Source organism: Lycium ferocissimum, chromosome 10 (genome assembly GCF_029784015.1).
Source record: "Lycium ferocissimum isolate CSIRO_LF1 chromosome 10, AGI_CSIRO_Lferr_CH_V1, whole genome shotgun sequence".
Lineage (NCBI taxonomy): Eukaryota > Viridiplantae > Streptophyta > Magnoliopsida > Solanales > Solanaceae > Lycium > Lycium ferocissimum.
In genome coordinates this window covers 25,564,157-25,581,691 of record NC_081351.1, presented here as the reverse complement: position 1 = coordinate 25,581,691, position 17,535 = coordinate 25,564,157, and the positions used below count along the sequence as shown (strand labels likewise).

At 37.9% G+C, this 17,535-nt stretch overlaps 2 long non-coding RNA genes across 6 annotated transcripts; one reads left to right on the top strand and one right to left on the bottom strand.

Moving 5' to 3' along the window:
• Window positions 1-1,232: 1,232 nt before the first annotated feature.
• On the bottom strand, window positions 1,233-5,773 carry LOC132032973 (uncharacterized). Of its 5 annotated transcripts, XR_009408636.1 has the most exons (6): window positions 5,424-5,770; window positions 5,202-5,267; window positions 2,419-2,489; window positions 1,828-1,946; window positions 1,644-1,700; window positions 1,233-1,489 (listed from the first exon to the last, which is right to left on the bottom strand). It is a non-coding gene; the product is annotated as an uncharacterized LOC132032973 (long non-coding RNA). The 5 variants fall into 5 exon arrangements; XR_009408635.1 differs by having other exon boundaries at window positions 1,233-1,700; window positions 5,424-5,773; XR_009408638.1 differs by lacking the exon at window positions 1,828-1,946 and having other exon boundaries at window positions 1,594-1,700.
• A 1,917-nt stretch (window positions 5,774-7,690) lies between these two features.
• LOC132035246 (uncharacterized) lies at window positions 7,691-7,953 on the top strand. The gene is made up of 2 exons (XR_009409206.1): window positions 7,691-7,808; window positions 7,875-7,953. It is a non-coding gene; the product is annotated as an uncharacterized LOC132035246 (long non-coding RNA).
• The last annotated feature ends 9,582 nt before the right edge of the window (window positions 7,954-17,535 follow it).

Below are 17,535 nucleotides of genomic sequence, written 5' to 3'. Positions count from 1 at the left end.
CAAGCATATGGACCTTATTGTTAAATAAGACTGCACGAAGAAGCTCTGCAGCAACTTCATCATCATAACAAGGACCTACCATGTTCATTTTTTGCCACAACTTGTCAGTGATCTCGATTTTCCTAGGTGTCTTCAGTTGGCTCATAAGAGACAATATATATTGTTCTCCTGGTGGTTGTACACTTGATCTATGAACATAGTGCAAAACATCAGAAGGGTCGTACAAGCAAAACTGCTATAGAAAATCCCTTAAATTTCTTAGTGGCACCAGGCTGTTCATACGACTACCAAGACCTCCGGAAAGTCCAGGAAGCATGTTCAAGGGAACTGCCAAGAAAACATCAGCAGAAACTTGCAAGAGAGCATATTTGAGCACGCTGTTTGTTTCTCTGATATGAAGTTCATGGGTGCAGTGCAATAATTCCACATAGTTAATTTCAGGAATTTAGCAAGGTTCAAATTACCTGAAGCATCCCAGTATTCACAATTTCTTATAGCTCCAAGGAATGTAGTAAACAAATTAGAACCGGGATCAAATGGAAAGTTTAATTCGAATTGATTATGGAAAAACTGTCGCCAAGTTAATCTAACCGCGGCATGACCAAGTGTACTGAAACGAGCAAGTATACCTTTGCTTATAAGCTGGACATAACAATAAGCTGACATAATAAACATCTCCTCCAAGCGCTGGCCAAGGCCGGGTCAACATTGAGGGTAGATATTTCTGGCGAGTCGAGCAAGCAAATGATTCCTGTCCTCATCAGAGGATGGTTCACTAAGATATTCAAGGCTGCCACAATGACAACAAGAAAACGGTTCATTAACGAGGGGAAATCCTGTCGTTAAAAGTCTAAATCCGGTCGCCAATAGTAATTAACGACCAGAATAAATCCCGTCGTCACCGGTCATTAAAGGCTCCGTCGTTAAAACTTAACGACCGGATTATAGTCCGGTCGTTAAAAATGTTTTAGCGACAGCATAAATTCCTGTCGTTAAACTTCCTTTTTAGCGACAGGATTTTCCCTTCGCTAATTTATCATCCGGTCATTAAAATCATTAACGGGAGCAACTAATTCTCTCGCTATAATGCTTTTAGCGACGGAAGTTCCCTTCGTTAATTATATGTTACTAACAACCAAATTTTCTTTCACTAATGTAAAATTTTAATAAATATAATATAAACAATTGTATTACTTAATTGTACTAATAATTATTTCATATGCTTTCGCACGCACAAAACTGAAAAGATAAAAAATAATCAATAATTATAAAATTTCATTGTCAACACAAAACTAAAGCTCCACGTTACCAGAAAACATACCCATCCCAGTTGTATGGCATAATTTTTGTCAACTCCTAAAAAGAATAAATAAAGTTGCAGCATATGAACACTAAGACAACATTTTTAAACCACTCCTAAAGAAACTTGTACTCTAACTTGATCTGTACTTTCTTAGAGGATAGGTTCTTTAGACTTCAAATTCTTGATCTGTTAAAAAGAACAATTTCATATTAGTATAGTAACAAAGAATTCCCTATTAAAGAAAAAGAGGCTGGGCATCTAAAAACGCATGAACAATAATTTATATCTACCAAATAGTAGAGCAAAATTAAACTGGACCCAAATAACTAAAATCCAGTACTCTTGCAACTCGTGGACCGTATCTCCATTAAGATGCTACATAAGCCTTGTTCCTCCTCTGTAAAAGAAAATCCAAATTGACAATAGCTTAAGACAATGGTGGTTACAAGTTTCTGATCCAGAGAGCTACACAGAGCTATAAACCAATGATTGAACAAAAGCATCAGACAACAACAGCAGCATACCTAGTATGGTCCCACAAGTCGGGTCTGGAGAGGGTGGGTGTACACAGACCTTACCCCTACCTTTGTGGGGTAAGGAGGATATTTCCGATAGACCCTCGGCAACAAAAGCATTCAACACACTTGAATTAATATATAAGTCGAGAGTTAAACACTTTTCTGCCAAAGTACCTTTCAGAATAACAATAATTCAAACTATATCTACATCATTCATAATGTGTTTATTCATTCAAATTTAAGTAGCTTAAATGAGAAAAGTTCCCGTTCAACCAACGATTTAGAAAAACTATAATTGTAATAGGGACTAGTGGTATTTGGTTCTTAATTCTTTCACTGGTTCTTTAGCAGGAATATTCTCAGCATTAATACAATCTTTACTAAATTCATCTCTTTTTTCCGACATTTTGCTTGTTCTTCAGTTTTTGAACTTCATTCTTACTTACAAATTCACTTGCTTTGAGGATTAGTTCTTGTTTAAATTCATAAAACTTAATAAGTTCTAAATTCATAAAACTTAATAAGCTAATAAAAAAAAAAAAAACAGGAGCATCCAATATTTTCATCAGAGAAAAATAGGATTTTTAATCTACTAACCTGTTAATAAATGAATCTACTGTTCACTTGAAGAAGATGGAGATGAAGGTTGACCAAACATTAATGTCAACCTAATACAAAAAAAGGCCACGTATTTACAAGCTTACCCAAGAACAATACAATGACTACAAAAAAGACAGTGAATTTTAGGAAGTTCAAGAACCATACAATTAGTATAGAGAATCTACAGGAAATACAAACAGACATGTTGTACCGGGCAGCAATTTTCATGAATACAAAGAGTCTGTAACACTATCAGTCATAGATACACATTTAAAATAAAGCATCACAATCATAAGAAACTCAAACAACAGTTTTCCTGGGATGGTATCATTTTTCTCTTTAAAAGGATGAGCATTATATTGAAGTTAATTCTGAAAATGTTTACAATGAAAACTATTAACTGATATACCTATTTTCTGATTGCAAAGAAGCTTTCACTTTCTTTACTAGAGCTTAAAACCAACCCCTTTTAAAGTGAAATTAAAATATCTTTAAACTTGGTCGATCCGATAACCAGAAAATTGATTGATGTGGTACAATTTGCCAAAAGTAGTGATTTGCCCTAGTTCAAAGATGCCAGCAACAGAAACACCATCAAGAAAAGAGCGGCAGACAAGTCACTGATTGAGGTAACTATCAGAACAATGTCAAAAATAAGTTGGACAAAATTGTCCAGTGCTCTATTCCAAGGGAAACTCTTGACAGGTGTAGGAGTGTTGTCCCACAACTTCTTTGTCCAGTCTATTATTTTCTCCAAGTTAAATTTGTGAGGTTCATCTGATTGTCCAGTTGATATGTTCATGTTGCAGATTGTTTTAGGCCTTATAACTGGACGTGTCCCATTTGATCTGATGCTAAAAATGTCATATTAGACAATTGAGTTTCAAAGCCATCATAGAAGGGAACTGAGATTGTACAGAAACACTCGACAAGTGTGTAAAAGAAACTACCATTTCTAAACAACTTTCAGAAACGCCATGAAAGATGAAAATGATACAATTTATTCTAATAAAGACGCATTAACTAACTCTAATGCAGAAAGGAAGAACAAATGCTCCTAAAAGTAGCAGCATTGCATAAACAAAATAGGGGAAAGTAAGTAATTTCTATAATACGGGGATTGTGAGGGGATAAAATCAAGATGAAATAATATTTATAGCATCAAATAATTGTAGATAAGAAATGCACAAAAAGGAGCGTACATTATCCAAAGACTCAAAGAAGAAAACAAAACAGTGGACATGTGTTCTTTTCCTTTTCATTTGTGTAGAATTTTTCCCTTTTAAGTAAATCATCATCCTTTTTTTGCACGTAACGAGGTTGAACCTTTCGTACAACATGCCAACCTTTATCAGAATGATCGTGAGCAAGATGAATCTCATTCTTGCTTACTCATATCTTAGGAGTTTAAAACTGGCCAGAGAACAATGAAAAAAAGTTTTAAACCCCTATCATGCTAGAGTTTAAGTTGCTCTTCATTTGAAATTTTATGATCACAATAAACTTAGTTATTGCCAAGAAAAATGCTATACAGAGCAAAAATGTGGTTTCCTTTTCAAAACTACATTTTCAGGCCTTCCCCTACTCTAGCCCCAATTCCCTTAAAACAAAAGATAGCAGTAAAAATTTAATTTAAAAAATGACGATATGCTCTTTTCTACATATTCCATAGGTGTGGGTTAGGACAAAATAAACAGTCCATATAAAATTAAGCCTTTGAGGAAACAAAGTTATAATCAATCTAAACTTAGATCCTTACACTTCAACTAAAATACTTACTCTTAAATCAACTCCAATGATCTCAAATAAACAAATAATGTAGCAACCAATAAGCAAATAGGGAGATCTCAAAATCTGGAGCACCAAGGGAAAATATTCCCACACTTAAACAGCCTAATATTCTAAAACTACAGCCATATATAGAAGCTGGAGCACCAAGCTAAGACTTAGTGAAGTCTTTTTACAAATAATCGCATATGGATAAAAAATAATGAGTTTAACTGTTTATCTAAAGCAGCTTATAAGAAAAGAATGCTCTTTTTTCTATAAATTGTGTGCTCAAACGGGCTCTTAGTGAAGTCTTTTTTACAAATAATCGCATATGGATAAATGGAGTTCTTGAAAAGAATGCTCTTTTTTCTATAAATTGTGTGCTTCTCATAAATAGAATAGTTAGAAGCAAAAAAATCAAAGGTTTTAACTCTATTTCACTTTTCCAGCCTCAGAACCATTGTACTACCTAAATTTCATCTCCTTATATACAATTACATAATATTCTGTTGGAGAGATAACTAAGGCACAATCACAGGTCAATAATTAAGGAACTTAGTCTAAGTTGCAAACCCGCCTTACAATTCAAAACAAGTTGTCATAGTCGATAAGAAACTACGTTTTACTCCACATATTAAAATCATAAATCAAGAATCGGGGCTTTTCACATTATTAAAATCAAAAGGAAAACCATCTTTCAAAAACTCCATGTTACTTTATGAAAAATCACCATGTCCATTAAAAAGAAAACTATTTAATCATTCCACAAAAAGACATGACAAGAAAGCAAGAGTCAAGGGTTTTAACTCTAATATCAAGACCATAAGTATCCATATCTTCAATACATATATACCAAATAAAGAAAGGGGGGGGGGGGGGGGTAGCAGATTGGTTAAACGGTCTTCAAAGGTTCCAAAAACTTGGATGAACACCAAAACAAATAAAAATTAAACCTTTTTAACAATTGCTACGACAAATTGAAATTACCAAAAAAAAGGTGATTTACAAACCTTGGAGAGGATGCGCTCAAATCTAACCGATAGGAAATCGTTCCAAGAGGGGTATTCAACATTGACCTAAAACCACAGAAATTAATTGTTCCAAGAGGGGTATATTTGGAAAACAGAGAAATCACTGGAATAGTTAAAAGAACAGGCGTAAACGCATAACTAGGCATAATCAGGCGCAGAAATTTAACGCATAACTAGGCATAATCAGGCGCAGAAATTTACCTTGACCACTGAGCAGCGACAAGAGAAGGATCTAAATGAGTTTTGCATAAAAAATAGAGAAACAACTGAGGGCATTTTCTATTTTTTCTTTTAGGTGTGAGGGGGTGGGGAGAGTGGGGTGGGGAGAGAAATGTGGGTGTGAAAAATAAAGAGGGAAACTTTAGCACTATATTTTTTTAATGATTAATGACGGGATATTTAACTTTTTAACGTCCGTATATTATACTCTCGTTAATATTAAACTGAGATTAGCTTTTAACGACTGGGAAAAAATTACGTCGCTATAATTATACTTATCAAGACCGGATTCATATCCCTTCGTTAAGAAATGGTCGCTAAAAGCCAAATTTCTTGTAGCGTAAACAAATAACATCAGGTGAATAGCTGACATTATAAATTCCTACAACCTCGACTATCGTCCATTCAAGCAACTCCAAATTCAATACTATGCAACTCAAAACTACAAGCTGAAAATCATGCAGTGATTGCTTAATAATTAATGAAACTTTTGCAACCCGAGCTTGATTTACAGGCTCAATAAGGAAAATTTCAGTAGGGGCAGACTTCTTAGCATCCAAAACCTCATTAAGGTGAGCAATAAGGCCATTAAGAGAAAACCTTAATGTAAGATAATGTAGTAGCTTGTAAGTCGCACAAGAAAGTCTCCAAATTGCATTGCTGGGAATACCAATTTCAACGCAACTTACAAGCTCCCAATCATACAATTTGTCAAATAAACAACTCATTTTTCTAATTTCTTTTTCAAATAGTGTTTGTGTCTCCATGTTCCCCATAGGACCTACTAGAGATAGGAACTCAGAACTAATTCCTGGATCCCATACACAAGGCTCCACGACAGTTCCAAGAATGGTGACAATAAGGAAATCAGCACCAGGATAAAAGCGAAATCGACTCAAAGTATGGTGACCATTGAATCCCCTAGTAGATTTCATATGATTAACATTAAGCCTCATTTCATCCGAAGGTTTGTCACTTGTTGGAATACCACTCTTATTCTCAATGAGAAAATTATCTATAAATAGATCCTGAATAGTCTCGGGCTCCATGAAAAATTTAAAAATACATGTCTTCAAGGGCTGCAAATTCATTTTTATGTTTACGAGAGCCACAATCAAGAGAATTTGCAGTTATGTACCTCTCTGACAGATCTTTTTGGGGACGTCCATCAAATAGTTGTACTTCGCTGCTTGCACTACCTTTAGCTTCTTCATCGGGCACATCAACTGGGGCATTCGATTGTATCTCAGTATATACTGTGGGGCAGCAACTATTTAACATTTCATCGAACATTTCATCGAACATTTCAACTGAATCAGTCGCATTCACCCCTTCCAGCCCATAGGTCCTTATGTAGTAAGTTTGGTTCACAACAAAGAGCCCGTTGGGGAGGCGGGAGGGCATGTTTCTTAGCAAGATTTTTTCCATTCATGGGGGCTCAATCATGAAATCTTTGATTTAGGAAGGAAGGATCTCAAGTCCATCAATCTCTCTCCCATCCATGGGTGGTTATTACTGTAGACACGTAATTTTGGCCCTCCCCGTTGTGTTTCACCTTATAGTTTTTAAATATTTCCTTTTAATTTTAATTTTGACGTGTCGATTTTATTCTATTTTTATTTCGTGAGCTTAGTTGCTAAAATAAAAAGAACAAAAATATTTGCTATTTTTAGAGTATAACTTTTGTGTTCAAAAGAATGAAAATTACAAAAATATGTTTTTTTTTAGGATTTAATTTTTGTTTAGCTAATCATGTTCTTGTAAATAGTATACTCTTCTCTATCTAGAAATAGTTATTAAACATTTCTTATTTTGTATTTAAGTAAAAGGTAAATGAACAAAAAAACACATGACAAAAAGGGGGATATTTTATTTTTATTATTATTTTTTTAAAAAAAGAAGGGAATCTTTTACGTTGAATACATATACACATCACACAAAAAGACAAAAGAAGGAGAAACAGATTTTGAAAAAAAAAGGTGAAGGAACACGTGATTGAGGGGGAATTTGTTATTGGGGTGGAGCCCACTCTTATTTGGTTTTGTTTTCCACAAAATATATAATACACACACACAAGACACATGAAATGAGCCGCAGCCTCACCCATTAATAATCAGCCATAGATAGCCATGGATTTAGTTTTCTGAAAAACTTATGAGCTAAGAAAGGATAGTAGTTAAAAATAAAGAATCAGTTACCATATAAAAGACCAGCTTTTTCCACCGTTCTACACCAATACACCACCTGCCCTAACTGTCGAATACACGCATACACGGCTATGTGAAACCACCGGTATTCAAGTGAAAACTTCATCAAAATAGACAATGAACCACCTCAAACAGATCTGTTTGGGTTAATTTATCATTGGTCGAGGTTGAGGTCTTGTTCGTCAAGGTCCGTCGGAGCTCTGGTCGAGGTCCCGTCCGGCTAAAGGTTTTTCTTGAAGTCGAATGTATTGCTGTAGATAGTCAGTGTTCTCCGTTATGTCAATCTAAAGGAATCATTCTGCGACTTTAATTTTTAAGGTCTATTTTCTCACTCTGTTATTTTCAAATATCGTGAGTGAATGCTGATAACATTTTTTTGCTGATTAATACTTATTGGGTTTGAATATTATTTCAAAGTTGACATAACGAGAATTAAATCCAAATATTAAGAAATGACGTGCAAGGATATATGCCTCTGCTCATCTTTTTCCTTTCACTTCCCTTGTAGCTTTTACTTAATTAAGCCAATTTGTGGTAATTGATACTTTATTTGCCTCATGTTTATTGCTGTTGGGCGTAATGTTGAGTTTCTATTAGTGACATAGAATATCATTAATGGTCAGAGGGAGTAAAATGGACTTGAGCTAATGAAGCAGGTGTTACTATTAAATGGATAAAGCTTTATTTTTGTTAAGATTGCGCTGCATAATCGTCTGATAGAATAAAAATTTGCTAGTAGACTTTTGGGCTTATAATCGAATTTAAGGCCCGAATTAATTAATTGCCAGATGAGCGAGATGGGGTGCGAATTAGTTCAAACCTCGTTATCAAGTATAAAAAAATGAGTGGTAAAACCAATTGTAAGGGAGCGAGATGGGTTGCGAATTTATTCAAAACCCGTTGTCAAAAGAATGAAAATTTAACCAAATAATAATAAGTCTCGGATTTTAGAGACAAATAATTGCCTTTAACGCTAGATGAGCTTTAGGCACGTATCAAGACGTTTTGTTTCGATTAAGAATGCGGTTACGCATCTTATTTCGAGACGTTTTTTAATAACTCAAGGATGCGATTCACACGCACCTTGGCCAACTCGTTTTAATAATTAATTTTGTTTCGAATAAGAATGCGGTTATGCATCTTACTTTGAGACGCTTAAAATTAATCTTGTTTCGGAATGCGGTTACGCATCTATTTTCGAGTTAAAAAATAATAAAAGGGTTTAAAAATAAAAGTTCGACAAATAAAAGTACGACCAAATCAAGGCTCGGATACATAATATATCCAAGATTAGTGTAAGCTAAGTATAAGTCGATAAAGCGACGTGCTAGAACCACGGGACTCGGGAATGCCTACCTTCTCCCGGTCAACGAAATTCCTTACCGGTCTTTTTTTTCGCGGACCATAATAAAAGAGTCATTTCCTTTTGATTAGGGATTCATAAGGTGACTTGGAACACCAAAACTCAATTCCAAGTGGCGACTCTGTAAATAAATAATCCCTTTTCAAAACGTCACTTCAAATGGAAAAACCCTTTAATAAATAAACCGTTACCTTCGAGGCGCGCGAAAAAGGGGTGTGACAGCTCTGGCGACTCTGCTGGGGACGACCAGAGTTCGAGCTTTGTGATATTGCCTTATACTTGGCTTTTATTATTATTATTTGGATTTATTGTGTGCTTTGATGAGCCTAATGTGCTAACTGCCGCTCATTTACCGCTTTGATATTGTTGAAGGCGTATTTTAAACTGTCTTCTCTCGCGCACCCTTCTGAGTCTCTGAAACACTTCACACACGGGCACAGGAATGCAGTTATGCATCCTAACTTTCTGTCAAGATAAAGCCGGAGCGTCTTGGCGCCCGGTGAAGGATTTTAGTCACACATGTTAGGCGGGACAGGATAAGCAATGAAGTCGGAATAGCACTGCTACCGACAGTATTGCCCCTCCCCGGCTCGAGTTGTCCGCTCGGGTGACCCAGTCTAGACACCTTTGCCATTAGGTCTTAAACCTAGCAGAACTGAAAACGCAGAACTGGTATCCCTGGTAGGCTACGCTTATCTGCATCACGTGCATTTGACTTAGTGGGACTCGGCACAGGGGTCGGGTCTGTCTAAGACAGATATCCCTTTTTCTGACCGACTTGTGCATCTTACGTGCTATTTGCAATATTATTCGGAAGGCTTGCTTGATTGTTGATCGGCTTTAGGCTAACTAGTGAAACAGAAGAGAGAGAAGCATTCATCTGACTTTTTACGCACCCATTTTCCTTAAACCTGTAATTTGTTCGGCTCTTACTAAAAATAAGAAAAGAAGAGTTCAACTCGAGACGAGTTTATTTATTTATTTATTTTTAAAGATAACTCAGCAGTCCAATCTGGACGAACTACGCACACCTGATTCCCGTCCCTCGGGGCGACGATACGTAGGCAGCCCATATCGGGTTCGGTGATCTTATTCAAAATTAAAAAAAAAAAGTGTTTTTATTTTGTATTAGAAAATCTGAAAAACAAAGGAGATAGTTTTACTTTACTTAATAAAAAAAAAAAAAATAATAATAATAATAAAAGGGGAGAGATTCCTTTTTAACGCCCTATCCAAAAGAAAAAGGGAAACGCAAAAAGATTTACTTCAAGTAGTATTTTTAGCGGGGTTTCTTTGGAGGAAATTTTACAATCAAAATCCAAGAAGATTTTTCTTTCAAGTTTTTGTAGTTTTTTTTCTCTTCCTAAATTTCAAAAAAAATCAAAAAATCAAAAAAAAAAAAAAAAAAAAAAGAGAGAAGAGAAAATTTGAAACAATTTTGTTGATTACTTTTTGCCGAAACTTCCCGAACTACGCAAAGATCTGATTCATGTCTCAGCATGATACGTAGGCAACCCAAGTCGGGTTCGATCGAATTATTTTCAGAAAATCCAAAAAGAGTAGTGAAAGAGCGGAGAAGAAAAAAGAGTGGAAAGAAAAAGAGATATACTCATAAAAAAAAAGGAAAGAGAGCGAGTGAACTAAGAGGTGGAGAATGGAAAAATACAAAGAGAGGAATGCCAAATCGAGCGAAAATTGAGATGATGTCAAAATAACATTGTTACCCTTAGAACCGTTCTAGAATTGATAATTGTGGCTATGTGCATTACACGTAGCGTGATATTATACTCATAACGTCCCCTAACTCAATCGTCTTTGATTCATGATGTTTGATTCTAGAAGGTGGTTGGTTTGTGGTTTTAAAACTGGCGACTCATCCTTACAACACAAGGTCAAAAACCAAAAAGGCAATGGCGACCAATGAGGACACTGGGTTGGTTGACGCTAGTGCTCAAACACCGTTGGTTGACCAAAACTCGAGGTTAGCCGAAGAAGTGAGAATGTTAAAACAACACGGAGCAAGCGTATCGGGCTTGGATGGTGAGTCGAGCACCACCTCCACCGCCGCCTTTGGCTTCGCCCAGACACTTCCCCAATATGCGACCTCGGCCCGAGCTCCGCTCACCGTGCTGGTGATCCATCTAACAGTGGGCCTTTGTTCAAAACCCCTGATGCTCAACCCTATACTCCAGAACCGACTTTAAATGTCTCTAACCCTCACCTTGAGCCTCCCGTTAACAGTGAAAAACTTGATAAGACCGTGGATGATGAGGAAATAACTAGAAAGATGAAAAGCTTGGAGCAATCCATAAGATATTTGCAAGGTCAGGAAGGTCATAAGAGTGTTTCATACAAAGACTTGTGCATGTTTCCTAATGTTCACTTGCCCTCTGGTTTTAAGACTCCAAAGTTTGACAAGTATGATGGGCATGGTGATCCTGTGGCCTATTTGAAGAGGTATTGCAATCGGTTGAGAGGAGGCCGGAAGTGGAGGTAAGGACGAAATGCTTATGGCCTACTTTAGTGACAGCTTAACAGGAATAGCCTCGGATTGGTTCACTGATCAGGACGTTATTAAGTGGCATATTTGGGATGACATGGCTCAAGAGTTTGTGCAACAATTTCAGTATAATATAGACATTGCTCCAGATAAAATGTCCATGACCAAGGTGCAGAAGAAACCTACAGAAAGTTTCAGGGAATTCGCCATTAGGTGGAGAGAGCAGGCTGCTAGAGTAAAGCCTCCAATGGTAGAAGGCGAGGTTGTAGATACTTTTCTCTAAGCCCAAACCAAGAATACTATCAACACGTGCTCCCGACCTGGGCAAATCCGGTTCATTGAGGTCATTAAGATGGGGAAATGATAGAAAATGGAATCAAAACAGGACGTATCATGAGTTTTGCTGACATAAAAGTAAATGCTGAAGTAACTCAAAATGGTTCAGGAAGCACAGCGACATGAGGGAAAATGATGATGTAGCCATGATTATACAAGAAGCGCGACGAGGTGCGGCGGTCCGTCTCGCTCGTATACCCGGCCACGACCTCGGTCTATTCCCAACTCCATACACTCGACCTCGGCATTGCTTTCCTCATGAAGACCCTCGATATTCCATGTCACCTCTCCGAGTTCTTTGCCTGTGGTGCACGGCCATATGTTCGACCATATCCTTACCAACAATGGTGTGCACCAACTCCGGGGTTCTTACCCCCGCAGCATATCGACCTCGTACCCGGCTCTAACTTTCGACCTAGGCCGAATACAAGAAAAAGACAACGAGAAGGAGGCCTGCGGAAAACTTCCCAGGGCTATCAGTCTCAGTTCCAGAAGTTGGTAAGGATGAATTGGTTAAAGGGACCCAGAACTTGTTTGCTGAGAATAATTTGATTCAAACTGATAATGGTTCTAGTAATGCTTATGTGAAACTTAGTGGCTAAGATGACAGCTTTGCGATTGATAAGTCGTTCCTTTCCCGCTAGGAAAGAGTCTTGGTAGTTTGTTTTGATGTTCTTTCTGTTATCCGGGTTATTCTAGGGTTGTAATCCAGATTTATTTGCTTGTTTTAATGTCCAAAACCCTTCTATCATTTTTTTTTTCTTTTGAAAAAAAAAAAGAGTTTTTGTTTTGTCATTTCCTAGTATATTTTCTTTAGTTTTTCTTTTGTATAGTTCTTTTCAGGCTGGTTCTAGTGACATGACATGCATGCGGATATTTTTAGCCGGATCTTAAAGGCCAGTTTAATTACGAAATAAATGCACTCAAAAGATTGAAATTGGTGAAGAAGAACATGTGAGGAAATAGTAGAGTGCTGAAACCTTTTGAGACTAAGCTGAAGTCTGGCTTGAATGAAACTAATACGATCACTTTGGGAATCATGAGAATGGCACTAGTGTATAACAAAATGTTGATCCCAAGTGATTTGCAGTGGGCCAATATCAAGAGAGGTCAAAAAGCAAGTTTACTCCAATTAACTTAAGTCATCCATTGTAAAGAGATACTGTATGATTTTCACTTCTCATTTTCGAATCGCATGATTCGTACTTGACATTTTAAAGGATTGGTATGACGAAGGCATTTCATTCTGCTATCGAATATTGTGTCACCCTTTGCTACCCTTTTGAGCCTTAGTTTTATTTTCTTCCATACCCTCTTTTGGAATCAAAGTACGGTAACAAAAAAAAAAAATCGGAAGAGAAAAGTGAAAAGGTAAGGAGAAAGTCAAAATGAAGAGAAAAGAGTTGAAAGAAAAAAAAAAAAAAAAAAAAAAAAAAAAAAAAAAAAAAAAAAAAAAGAGACAAAAAAAACGAAGAGAAACACAGAAGAAATGAGCTTCATGAACTACGTTCGACACGATTCTTGTTTCGGCGGGATACGTAGGCAACCTACTTTGCGGGGTTCGGTCCCGACCAAAGAAAAATTCAAAATTTCCCGTTTCAAAGAAAGGGGCGAAAGTTGTTTTTAATTTTTTGAGTCGGTTCCAAAAGTTGTAAGTCCCAACCCTTCTATTTTAGTGTTTTCTTTGAGCCTTCATGTAGTCATTTTCTTTCTAACCCTGTCCAAAAGCCATGTTACAACCAAAAGAAAGACCTTTAGATCAATCTTTGAGAATGACAAGTCAAACATGCTTTGATGGTGATTATCATACAAGGAACAATGTCATGTTACTTATGCAAGGAATGGAAAATCAAAAGTGAAAGATGAGAGAGTCTTATCAGTGAAAACCCTTACGACCATGGGTTGAAAGAACAAAATGATAAGCAAGAGTGAGTGAAAGAACAAAATGAGAGAGTCTTACCAGTGAAAACCCTTACGGGCACCATAAGGCGACGGTGAGCGGTTGAAATAACAAAATGATAGAGTCTTATCGGTGAAAACCCTTACGGGCACCATAAGGCGATGGTGAGTGAGAGAAAGAACCAAATAAGAAAGGGTTGTTGATTGGCACCACTAGCCGAAAGAGGATCGATGATGTCGATATAGTTTTTGAAATTTAGAAGCCCGATTTGGAAGTCCAAGTGTATGACACGAGTTGAAGGTTAGATTGGTTGAAGAGGTCGAGCATCGCTTAATCCAAAATGCATGTCATGATCATTGGATCGGCTACCACGTTCGGATAAGTGTCATTCTTTTTAGTCTTTCCTCGAAGTTCTTTTAATTTTTCTTTTAATTTACATCATTTTTTTTTCCTCTTTCTTCGTTTCTTGAGTCGGTCCGTATCGAAACAAGCGAAGGGACTTGAAATGCGCTACCGAAAACTTCTCTAATTGCATAAAGCAAAGTTTGGCCGGATCATTAAAGTGACGAGATTTAAGCAAAAGTTACATGCACAACAAGTTTGTTGATGATTGATAGACATTTGGATTCATGGTTAACACAAAGGTCGGTGATTGTTGAAATGCGATACGATACATTAATTGTGAGGTTGGAGGTTTGAGATGTCTCCAATGAAAAAGGTTATTGAGATAGGTTGAAATCGGTATTTGAATGGGGCAAAGATCTTCAAAGCCAAGGCTACAAACCAACCACCATGCTTTTAAACTCACAAATTTTCTTTGTTTGAAACGAGGACGGATGTTATCTTGAATCAAAGGCTTGAAAGCCCGAATATTCAAAAGGTGCATTTCCTTAAATTGCCGATGCATAAGGCAATGCCACGACAAAGTTGCGGTACCTTTTTGGAGGATGCGGAGTCAACATTATTAGAGTTATAAGTGCGGGACCCACGAAGAATGGGATGATTATGCGGTTCATCGGGACCTCACGATGATAATGGGATCTACCTTTAACAACGTTTAGAGTCTTTCGGTTTAACCCCAAAGACGCGGCTTCCTAGTGTGGGTGTTTCCGATTCACTTTTTAGGAGACGCAATTCTACTTGAAACTTTGGTTTGTTTTACATTAATTTATAATTAACACTCCAACAACGACAAATTTTCCCTGGTGCAAGCGGGGCGAGAAAAAATTTTGTTCGTATTTTTTGTCTTTGATAATGTGCGGGACCCGCACTTTGAAGAATGGGAAGAAAGTCGGGACCGCAAAGAAGAATGGGAAGCAAGTCGGGACACTTTGAAGAATGGGAAGCAAGTCGGGGTCCGCCTTTTTTGTAAGAATGGGAAGAAAGTGTGTGGACCTCTCTCTGGGAAGCTCTCGGGACCTCTCTCTTATAGAATGGGAGCAAGTCGGGACCCCCGCATTGAAGAATGGGAAGCAAGTCGGGACCGCTTTGAAGAATGGGAAAATTTTAAGTCGGGACCTTTGAAGAATGGGAAGAAAGTCGGGACCCGCAAGAATGGGAAGAATCGGGAGACACTGAAAATGGGAAAATCGGGACCCGCACGAAGAATGGGAGCAAGTCGGGACACTTTGAAGAATGGGAGCAAGTCGGGACCCGCACGAAGAATGGGAATTAAGTCGATTTTAATTTGTTTAAGAATGGGAAAAAAGTCGGGACCATCGCACTTTGAAGAATGGAAGCAAGTCGGGACACTTTGAAGAATGGGAAGCAAGTCGGGACCCGCACGAAGAATGGGAAGCAATGGGAACAAGAATGGGAACAAGTCGGGACCCTTTGAAGAATGGGAAAAGTGGGACCAGTGCGAAGCAAGTCGGGGACACCAAGTGGGGACCGAAAGAAATGGGAAGCAAGTCGGGACACTTTGAAGAATGGGAAGAGAATAGTGGGACATAGAAAGTCGGGACCAGCACGAAGAATGGGAAGAAAGTCGGGACACGCGCGAAGAATGGGAACAAGTCGGGACCCGCTTTGAAGAATGGGAACAAGTCGGGGACCCGCACGATAGAATGGGAAGCAAGTCGGGACCCTTTGAAGAATGGGAACAAGTCGGGACCCTTAAGAATGGGAAGAAAGTCGACCAAGAAGAATGGGAAGAAAGTCGGGGACCCGCACCGAAGAATGGGAGCTTTCGGGGACCCGCCCAATGGGGATTAACCCGACTTTTGAAGAATGGGGAGCAAGTCGGGACCCGCACAAGAATGGGAAGCAAGTCGGGACACTTTGAAGAATGGGAAGCAGAAAAAAGGACCACAGCTGAATAATGGGAAACAAGTCGGGACCCGCACTTTGAAGAATGGGAAGTAAGTCGGGACCCGCTTTTGATGGGAAGCAAGTCGGGGACCGCTTTTCTTAATGGGAACAAGTCGGGACCCGCTTTGAAGAATGGGATTTCAAGTCGGGACACTTTGAAGAATGGGAAGAAAGTCAGGACCCGCCTGAAGAATGGGAAGCAGATCAGGACCCTCCTGGAAAATGGGATTTAGTTAGCAGGACCCTCCTGGATAATGGGATTAACCTTTACTCCTAGGAGACACACTTCCTAGTCGAGTTTTTCAGTCTAACCCCTAAGAGACGCACTTCTTAGTCAGGTCTTTCAGTTTTTACATTTAGGAGACGCACTCTCTTTGATTCGTTACTAGGGGACGCGTACCTTTGAGTTTTCGATTCACTCTGAGAGGAGACGCACTTCCTAGTTAGTACATTTTATTTTACTATCATAATTGAATTATTTTATAGTTTATAATTTTGCTAACACTCACCAAAAATTTCCTGGTGCAAACTGGGACAGAAAATTTTTGTTCGCGTTATTTGTTTTTGATAATTTACAGGACCCACGAAGAATGGGAAAGAAAGTTTCCGGAAATAGCGTTTCGATCCGTCGAGGCATCGGGGAACCACTTTGGAGAATAGGAATAATTTTCAATTTCAAGCTCGGGAGCACTATTTAAGAATAGGGTGTACTTTTCGGTTGGTTGAAGTTCGGTCGAAAATAGCGGGAGCCCGCACGAATAGGGATGACTTTAAATTTTAAGTTCAGAAGCAAGCATGAAGATTCAAGTCGAAATTCAAGAGAAGTTGCATAGATAGGATCTTGTACTTGTATTTTCTTTTTAATTTTTATTTTTCATTTTGATGTAATAACAGGAGCCGCGGACCGGAACCTCGACGGGACCTCGCTCGACTCTCTGCTCGGTATGTCCCCCTTCCGCCTCTTGAACTACACGAGACACCGATTCCCTTATAACCGGGATATGTAGGATGCCCAAGACCGAGGGCTCGGTCACATTTTGTATCCATTCCTTTCAATTCCCTCGGAATAATGGTCGGGTCCAAATTGTCTCGTTGTCTACGTCTTTGTCGAGAACGCTCCGCGTCCCCAACCAAAGAGGGACAATTTTGTAGACACGTAATTTTGGCCCTCCCCGTTGTGTTTCACCTTATAGTTTTTAAATATTTCCTTTTAATTTTAATTTTTGACGTGTCGATTTTATTCTATTTTTATTTCGTAGGCTTATTTGCTAAAATAAAAAAGAACAAAAATATTTGCTATTTTTAGAGTATAAATTTTGTGTTTTAAAGAAAGAAAATTACAAAAATATGTTTTTTTTTTTAGGTTTTAATTTTTCTTTAGCTAATCATTTTTTTAAATATTATACTTTTCTCTATCTAAAAATAGTTATTAAACATTTCTTATTTTGTATTTAAATAAAGGGTAAATGAACAAAAAA